The sequence below is a fragment of the Lipotes vexillifer genome, unplaced genomic scaffold (assembly GCF_000442215.2).
Source record: "Lipotes vexillifer unplaced genomic scaffold, Lipotes_vexillifer_v1.1 scaffold331, whole genome shotgun sequence".
Lineage (NCBI taxonomy): Eukaryota > Metazoa > Chordata > Mammalia > Artiodactyla > Lipotidae > Lipotes > Lipotes vexillifer.
In genome coordinates, this window is record NW_006774049.1 from 1,529,918 (window position 1) to 1,538,226 (window position 8,309).

Here is an 8,309-nt window from a genome sequence, read left to right on the forward strand (position 1 = left end):
TAGAGAGAGAGAGAGAGAGAGAGAGAGAGAGAGACAGAGAGAGACAGAGAGAGACAGAGAGAGACAGAGAGAGATTGTAACTGGCCAAAACTGCCTCCCTCCAGCTCATCATTGTAACAGAAATGTCTGACTCTGTCACTCATCTAAACGTTTTTCATAAATTGTATCAATCCTCCACATATTTTCAAAAGTCTTTATGTTTGAACTACTGACTAAGGTAACAAGAAGCACTGTAATTTGAATTTTTATAGAGCCTTATAAATTCTCAATTGTTCTATAAAGTATTTGTTGTATTTGGGTTATTTAAATTCAGAAACCTTAGAACCTGGTGTGCCTGGATCATGGAATTTCTAATTTAGGGTTGGATAGGAAATGTCTACTCCTCATAACTATAAGAGGTATTATTTTCCAGTTTGTTTCATTTTACCTAAAACTGTTTGTGTCACAATAGATCATAGGCCACTGCTGATTGAACAAGCACTACTGGTATCACCCCACTACCTGTGAAATAGAGGCTGCTAACTGATGAGTGAGAGGTGTTATAAGATGGCTTTCACACTCCTCAGCAAATACTTGGTTCAGTGCCAGGAGGGTTGAGAGCTCTCTGACCGCCTTGACAATTACTAGAATGTAGCAGTTAGGTAAATGAGGCTGCAGTAACAAGTAGGCCCCTCCAATAAGCTCTTTTCTTGCTCATGTCACAGTCTCAAGGTGATGTCCCCACTCAGAAGCCAGTGCTCCACATGGTGATTCAGGGGCCCAGGTTTCTTCCATCTTGTGGCTCTGCCGTTCTGCAGGGTCAAAGCAGCATCATCCTTGTCCAGTCCTGGAAGAGACAAGACCAGAGATGGCTTCCATCCTTTGTGCTCAAGTCCCACTGGCTAGATCTCAGGCATAAATCCACATCTAACTGCAGTGGTCCAGGTGCATGCCCAAGAAGAACACAGAATTTGGTGAACAACAAAGTTCTAGGCTGTGGCTACCAGAACTTTGGAGGTCAATTTGTGTTCTCCCTTCTGGTAACTCATGCTATTTATATCCCTCATTATTATAAATCCCTCATTTTAATCCATCACAACACTTCTAAATGCTATCACTAACATTTACAAGTTGTGTCACTTTGGACAAACTACATAGTACCTCTAAGATACATATTTCCCTCATCTATAAAATAGTGATAATGATATTACTTATAGATAGTACTTATATATTGTAGGGAATAAATGAGCTAGTGTATATAATGCATTCAGCATGGTGCTAGCTGTTAACTAGAATGGCCACATTTATTATTTCCTTCTTCTGTTTTGACTGTTTTTCCAAATCAAAGAACATCAATAAATCTCTATTTTCGTTATGTTCAAAGTATCCTATGGAGTAGATATTTTATCCCTGCCCTCAGTGAATTAAAACAGGAATAAAGACAGAGACCTACTGGAGAACAGACTTGAGGATATGGGGAGGGGGAAGGGTGAGGTGTGTTAGGGCGAGAGAGAGACATGGACATATATATACTAACAAACGTAAGGTAGATAGCCAGTGGGAAGCAGCCGCATGGCACAGGGAAACCGGCTCAGTTCTTTGTGGCTGTCTGGAGGGGTGGGATAGGGAGGGTGGGAGGGAGGGAGACAAAGAGGGAAGAGATATGGGAACATATATATATGTATAACTGACTCACTCTGATATAAAGCAGAAACTAACACACCATTGTAAAGCAATTATACCCCAATAAAGATGTTAAAAAAAAAAAAATTCTATTTTGAAGATGAGACATAAAACTGGTGAAAAGTAAAGCCTTAAGAATATTTATACAGAATATTGAGCCAAAGATAGAAAAATTTCAATTAAAATGTACGTGATTAATTCTCAAATTAGTTTTGGGTACAATGAAATTTTCAGAAGGGAGAGTTAATGTAAGATCTTATGGGGGAGGTAAGGTTTGGATTTGGTCTTCAAAAGTAGATTCTAGATAAGGATAATAGGTAAGAATGAGGACAGAAGGCACTATAGGAAACTAGAATGACCTAAGGGGGGCGGGGGAAGGCAAAGACCAAGAAAGCAGGGACATGGGGGAGGGGGAGGGGAGCAAGGAAAAGTTGATAGACAAGATGATACAATTTTTCTAAATGTATGAGAATAATAAAAATAAAGCTGGAAATGTAGGTTTGTGCTAATAGAAGGCTAAGCTAAGAACTTGTCCTTGTAGGCCAGTGACTAGCAAATCTAAATGTGCAGGAAAATGCCTTTTGCAGGCAGGGAAAGATATATAAAAGGAGGTGGAGTGCAGGAGTTAAAAGCATGGGCTTCAGAGACACTGCCTAATTCAAACCTTGGCTCTGCCACTTAAAACATACGACCGGGCTTCCCTGGTGGCGCAGTGGTTGAGAGTCCGCCTGATGACGCAGGGGACACGGGTTCATGCCCCGGTCCGGGAAGATCCCACATGCCACGGAGCAGCTGGGCCCGTGAGCCATGGCTACTGCGCCTGCGCGTCCTGAGCCTGTGCTCCGCAACGTGGGAGGCCACAGCAGTGAGAGGCCCACGTACCGCGGAAAAGAAAAAAGCAACATATGACCTTGGGCAACTTTGTCAACCTGTCTCTCAGTTTTCTCATCTGTAAAATGAGGTGATAAACTTTCACAGAGCTATTGTGAGTATTGGATGACTCAATGCACGCATGGGAATCATTGGAAGAGGACCTGGCACATGGTAGGGCAGCATTGGTATCAATGGTGATGACAATGATAGTCGTGGTCTGCCCCTAAGGGGAGCCTTCATTATTCCAGGATTGAAGTCAGCCTAGCTCTATACAATTGCTACTAGTAGGACACCTTTCTTTCTTAGTAATCATGAACTCTCTAGAACCACTGGACCTTTAGAAACCTTTAATGAGCTTATGTTTCCATTTGGCTTCATATATACAAGTAGACCCAGGCATTTGTAAGTCCAACTCAAAATATCAGTTTTCCCTGAAGTTAGGTATATTCATTTGCTAGGGTTGCCATAACAAAATACCACAGACTGGGTGATTTAAACCACAGAATTTTTCTTCTCACAATTGGAGGCCAGAAGTTCAAGACCAAGGGCTTGGCAGGTTTGGTTTCTCCTGAGGCCTCTCTCCTTGGCTTACAGATGGCCGCCTTCTTACTGAGTCCTCACATGGCCTTTCCCCTGTGTGCACATCCCTGGTGTCTCCCCGTGTGTCCAAATTTCCTCTTATAAACACAACAGCCATATTGGATGAGGGCCCACCCTCATGACCTCATTTTAGTTTAATCACCTCTCTAAGGGCCCTTTCTCCAAACACAGTCACATTCTGAAGTACTGGGGGTTGGGGTTTCATCATATGAATTTGGGGGGACACAGTCAATTCAACCCACAACACCAAGCTAGGATCTTTCTCCTCATTATAATATTTTCTCCAGTCCCCCCTCACGGAGGTCTCTTTTCATGACCATTATCTCATAATAAAGAGTCTGAGACTTTACCAAGAAAGCCAAGAGGTGTACTTGTGGTGACCATCCCCAGATACATACTCGGTGCTTCCTGTGCCGTATTCTGGGCAGTGTGCCTGAATCCAGCCATACACGGAACAACCTGCCTGCCCTGGTGAAGCTTGCATTCTAATAGGGGTGCCATAATCTAACAAAATACATGACAGCACTTGGAGTGAGTCAGATGTGAACAAGTGCCATGGAGAATATGAAAGAAGAATAAGGGAGAAGGGGAGTGCCCTGGGCAGGGGGATGACTGACTACTTTATAAGGAGTGGTCATGGGAAGCCCCTCTCCTAGTGTTACATTTTAACAGTGGCTTGAGGAAGTCAGGGAACAAGCCATGCGGATAACTGGAGGAGGAACATTTCAGGCCGACAGAACATCAAGTGCTAAGATCCTGAGCTGGGAGTGACTAGGAACATCAGTGTGGCTGGAGCAGAACAGGTGAGGGAGGAAGTGTTTGGAAATGAGAGGACAGGTAGGTCAGGTCCCCTGTGTGGTGCCTTGCTGTCATTGTAGGGATGTTGGCTTTTGCTGGAGTGAAATGAGAAGTCACTAGGTTTTTTTAAATTAATTTTTATTGGAGTATAGTTGCTTTACAGTGTTGTGTTAGTTTCTACTGTACAACAAAATGAATCAGTTATACATATACATACATCCCCTCTTCTTTGGATTTCCTTCCCATTTAGGTCACCACACTGCATTAAGTAGAGTTCCCTGTGCTATACAGTATGTTCTCATTAGTTATCTATTTTATACGTAGTATCAAGAGCACATATATCTCACTAGAAGGTTTTGAGCATGGTCTGATTTGTTTTTAAAGGCTCCACTCAGATTATTGTGTTGAGAATAGACTGGGTGAGGGAGTGGGGAAGGGTGAGTGGGTAGGTCAACTAGTTACAATTGTCAGGTTAGACTGGTAACAGTAAAGTAGAAACAGTGAAGTTAGTAAGAAAGGTTTAGATTCTTGATGTTTCGAATGTAGAACCACCAGGAATTTCTGTTATTCCATCTGGTGCTTATAACTCCCTCTAGATTGCCTTTGGCATCCTGCCAATCAGGACTATCAAGGTTTCAGTTGCATTGAGTTTTCTCTGTATCCTGGAGCTAAGTGTACAGCTTAAATCCATGCATAGCCTCCCAAGTTCAATCTCCATATCAAAATAAATGAGCACTAGCATTACATAAATCCTACATAGGAAACTGGATAAAGTAGGCATCTTTAACCATCTATATTCTGATCACAGATTATAAAAAGTCCAAAGCCAAAAGGAATGCAGAATGCCTCCAGATGGTATCATATTTGGATAAAGAAATATAAAATGTCATCATGCATGTGAAACATTTCTAACCAGAAAAGGAAAAGAGAGCAGAAGAGAGGAAGGCAGTCCAGGAAAGTGATAAAAATTTGCTAACCCTAAAAGTGGGTGACTGGCATGGTGCAACAGTTCTTGTCAATACTTTTGAAAGCAAGCTACAAAATTGTTCTCCAATTGCTGACGTTAAGAAGTTGTATCTTGAGTTTTTCTTATTTAAGATGAAGACTTTAGCATAGTTCTACTCATCTTTTCCTTCCCTGATTTCTGTTCATATAGTCTGAGAGTTTAGCTCAACACAATTTTTATTAACTAAAAATTATCAAGTAAGAGGTGGGCGAAGGGCACGGGAAGTGCGCCTGGTTGCCTTTCGCCGCCCGGAACGCGAACTGCGCATTTCAGATCTGCTTGGTAAACCAGGTGCACCACCATACTGGCCACAAGACTTGTGTGTCTCTGGACACTACCTTCCAGAGTTTTCCTCCCAGCTTTCACCAAGGCCTCCCCTGTTGTGAAGAATTCCATCACGAAGAATCGATGGCTCTTCACACCCGTCAGGGAATATGCCACCAAGACAAGAATTGAGATCTGGCATGGGAAAACTGGCCAAGGACTCAAAAGAGGCAGCTTTGGAACCATCATTGGAAAAAATATTTAAAATTGATCAGATGAGATGTTTTATTGCTAGAAGGGCTGCTGTTTGTTTTGGTGTTCTGTGCTACTGTGGCTTGGAAATGTATAATGAGATTGGAGCTATTGAAAAGGCTATAATTTGGCCTCAGTATGTGAAGGGCAGAATTCATTCCACCTATATGTACTTAGAAGGAAGTATTGGTTTAACAGCTTTGTCTGTCCTGGCAGTGAGCAGTACTCCTGCTCTCATGAACTTGGTGATGAGAGGCTCTCGGGTGACAACTGGTGCGAGCTTTGATTGCACCAGTTGTCATGCAGCCATGATTGGAGCTGGAATGCTGGTACAGTCGATATCATATGACAGGAGCCCAGGCCCAAAGCATCTTGCTTGGTTATTACTTTCTGGTGTGATGGGTGCAGTGGTGGCTCCTCTGATGATATTAGGGGGGGCCTCTTCTCATCAGAGATGCATGGTACACGGCTGGCATTGTGGGGGGTCTCTCCACCGTGGCCATGTGTGTGCCCAGCGAGAAGTTTCTGAACATGGGGACACCACTAAGCATGGGCCTGGGTCTCGTCTTTTTGTCCTCACTGGGATCTATGCTTCTTCCACCTACCACTGTGGCTGGTGCCACTCTGTACTGGTAATTTATGGTGGATTAGTTCTTTTCAGCATGTTTCTTCCGTATGACACACAGAAAGTAATCAAGCATACAGAAGAGTACCAGTGTATGGAGTTCAAAAATGTGATCCTGTTAATTCAATGCTGGGAGCCTACATGAACATATTATACATATTTATGTGAGTTGCCAGTATTCTAGCAACTGGAGGCAACAGAAAGAAGTGAAGTGACCAGCTTCTGACTTCCTTAATACATCAGATATCTGGCTTGTTTAATAGGGGCAGATATTTGTTAAATAGTTTGTGCAAGCAGCTTTCATTGAAGTTTAGAAGATAAGAACTTGTCAGCATGTTTCAAGTGTTCCAATAATGTGATGCTTCAGGTCTGCTTTTTCTTCTGGAGAATAAATTCAGTAGTTCTATTCCAAATAGCACACACATTTTCAATTCTCATGTTTGAGTAATTCTAAAATGTTCTAATGAGTGTGAAAACCAAGGTTTGTGTTGCAGGAATTTAAGTATTTTATCTATTTTTAAATTTATTTGGTTAACTGAAATTTAGCAAACGTGTACCTCCTTTTTTTTTTTTTTCTGAATGTGGACTATTAACAAGTAATGTCACAAGTGACATAGGGGTTTGGTAAAGGGACCAGAGAGAAGTAAAGGGTCACCTGCAGTCTTTCTTTGAATGCTGAGAACTTAGCACTTATGTAATTGTGGTGAGTCAGTGAGGGGGGTTGGACATTTGGAAACAAGTCATGGTTGTACCTCTGCTGAACTTAGCAGAAGCACTGAGCAGAAAACAAAGACATAGGTGATTGTCAAGGCTGTCCTTAAAGTACATATGTGATCATGTTTGGCTTCCCATTGTTTGACACTGTTAGATGAGTCCACAATGCCAATCATATGGAGAATCCCTGTTAAATAGTATGTGTGCGTGTGAGTCTTACTTTTGAATTGTGTAGAACAAAATATCCTTAAAACACTCAAGAAAAAATACTCAAAGCATGAAAATTGTTGCATTTTTAAGTATACAAACAATATGTTCATAATTGCTGAATATTTTTGTAAATTTATTGAAATGTCTAAAGGAAAACATGCTTGCCTTTCTCATCTCTTCAAGCTTTAAAGCCTGTTTGTGGTTTACACTTGAGATTATGAAAGCAGTTTTTCCCCTCAGATTTGGTTTCTTGCATTCCCTCTCAGAAGAATCACTAAAAAACAGAAGGCAAAGTGAGGTTTTTTCATGAACTATATCAATAAAAAATATAATGGAGAAAATACTTCGTTAGAGTTACCCCTAGCAGAATTTTCCTCCTTTCCTCCATAGACCATTATTTAACTCTCTTGTGCCATTTGTAAGTTTTTTGATACAGAAGAGTTATTTTTGGAAGTTCTTATGAATGAAATAAGTGTATGATTATTGAGATAGTTGGTGTTTTGACAAAGATTTATTACAGTAATCCAGAAATAATTATTCTTACCACCTCAAGTCACATAGAATGCTTATTTCTGACATAATAAAGGTACCAGCCAGATATTAAAAAGTAAAAATTATCACTATTACTGACTAGTACTATTTTAATTGAAAAATGACCATTCTGAAGACTCTGGTTCCCCACCAGCTCTCTCAGATAAAAGCTGATTTTTTTTTTTCCATACTCCATGTGGTAGGTTGAAAAATGACCTTCCAAGAAGAGATCCACATTCCAATTCCTGGAATGTTACCTTATATGGCAGTTTTTGCAGATGCCATTAAATTCAAGATCTTGAGATGGGGAGATTATCCTGGATTATCTGGGTCGGTTCAAAATGCAATCAAATGTACACTTCTAAGAGTGAGGCAAAAAGAGGTTTAACACACTCACAGAGGAGAAGGCAATGTGAAGATAGAGCAGAGAGAGATTTGAAGATGCTGGCTCTGAAGATTGAAGAGATGTAAAACACAAGCCAAGGAGTGCCAAGAACCTCCAAAAAAGTGAAAGAGACAAGGAATAACGGATTCTCCCTAGAATCTCTAGAGGGAGCACAGCCTTGCCAATACCTTGATTTTGGCTCAGTAATACTGACTTTGGACTTCTGACCTCTAGAACTGTGAGAGAATAAATTTCTGTTGTTTCAAGCCACAGAGTTTGTATTAATTTTTTACAGCAGCTACAAGAAACGAATACACCCACATACTTGAGAGCTGCAGTTTAAGTAGGTGGTTTGTTACCCTGAATGTTACTTCTAAATATATCTTTCC

At 41.1% G+C, this 8,309-nt stretch overlaps 1 pseudogene; it reads left to right on the plus strand.

Moving 5' to 3' along the window:
• The window catches only part of LOC103071896 (growth hormone-inducible transmembrane protein pseudogene), a 19,379-nt pseudogene extending 13,089 nt beyond the window's left edge, over positions 1–6,290 (plus strand).
• The last annotated feature ends 2,019 nt before the right edge of the window (positions 6,291–8,309 follow it).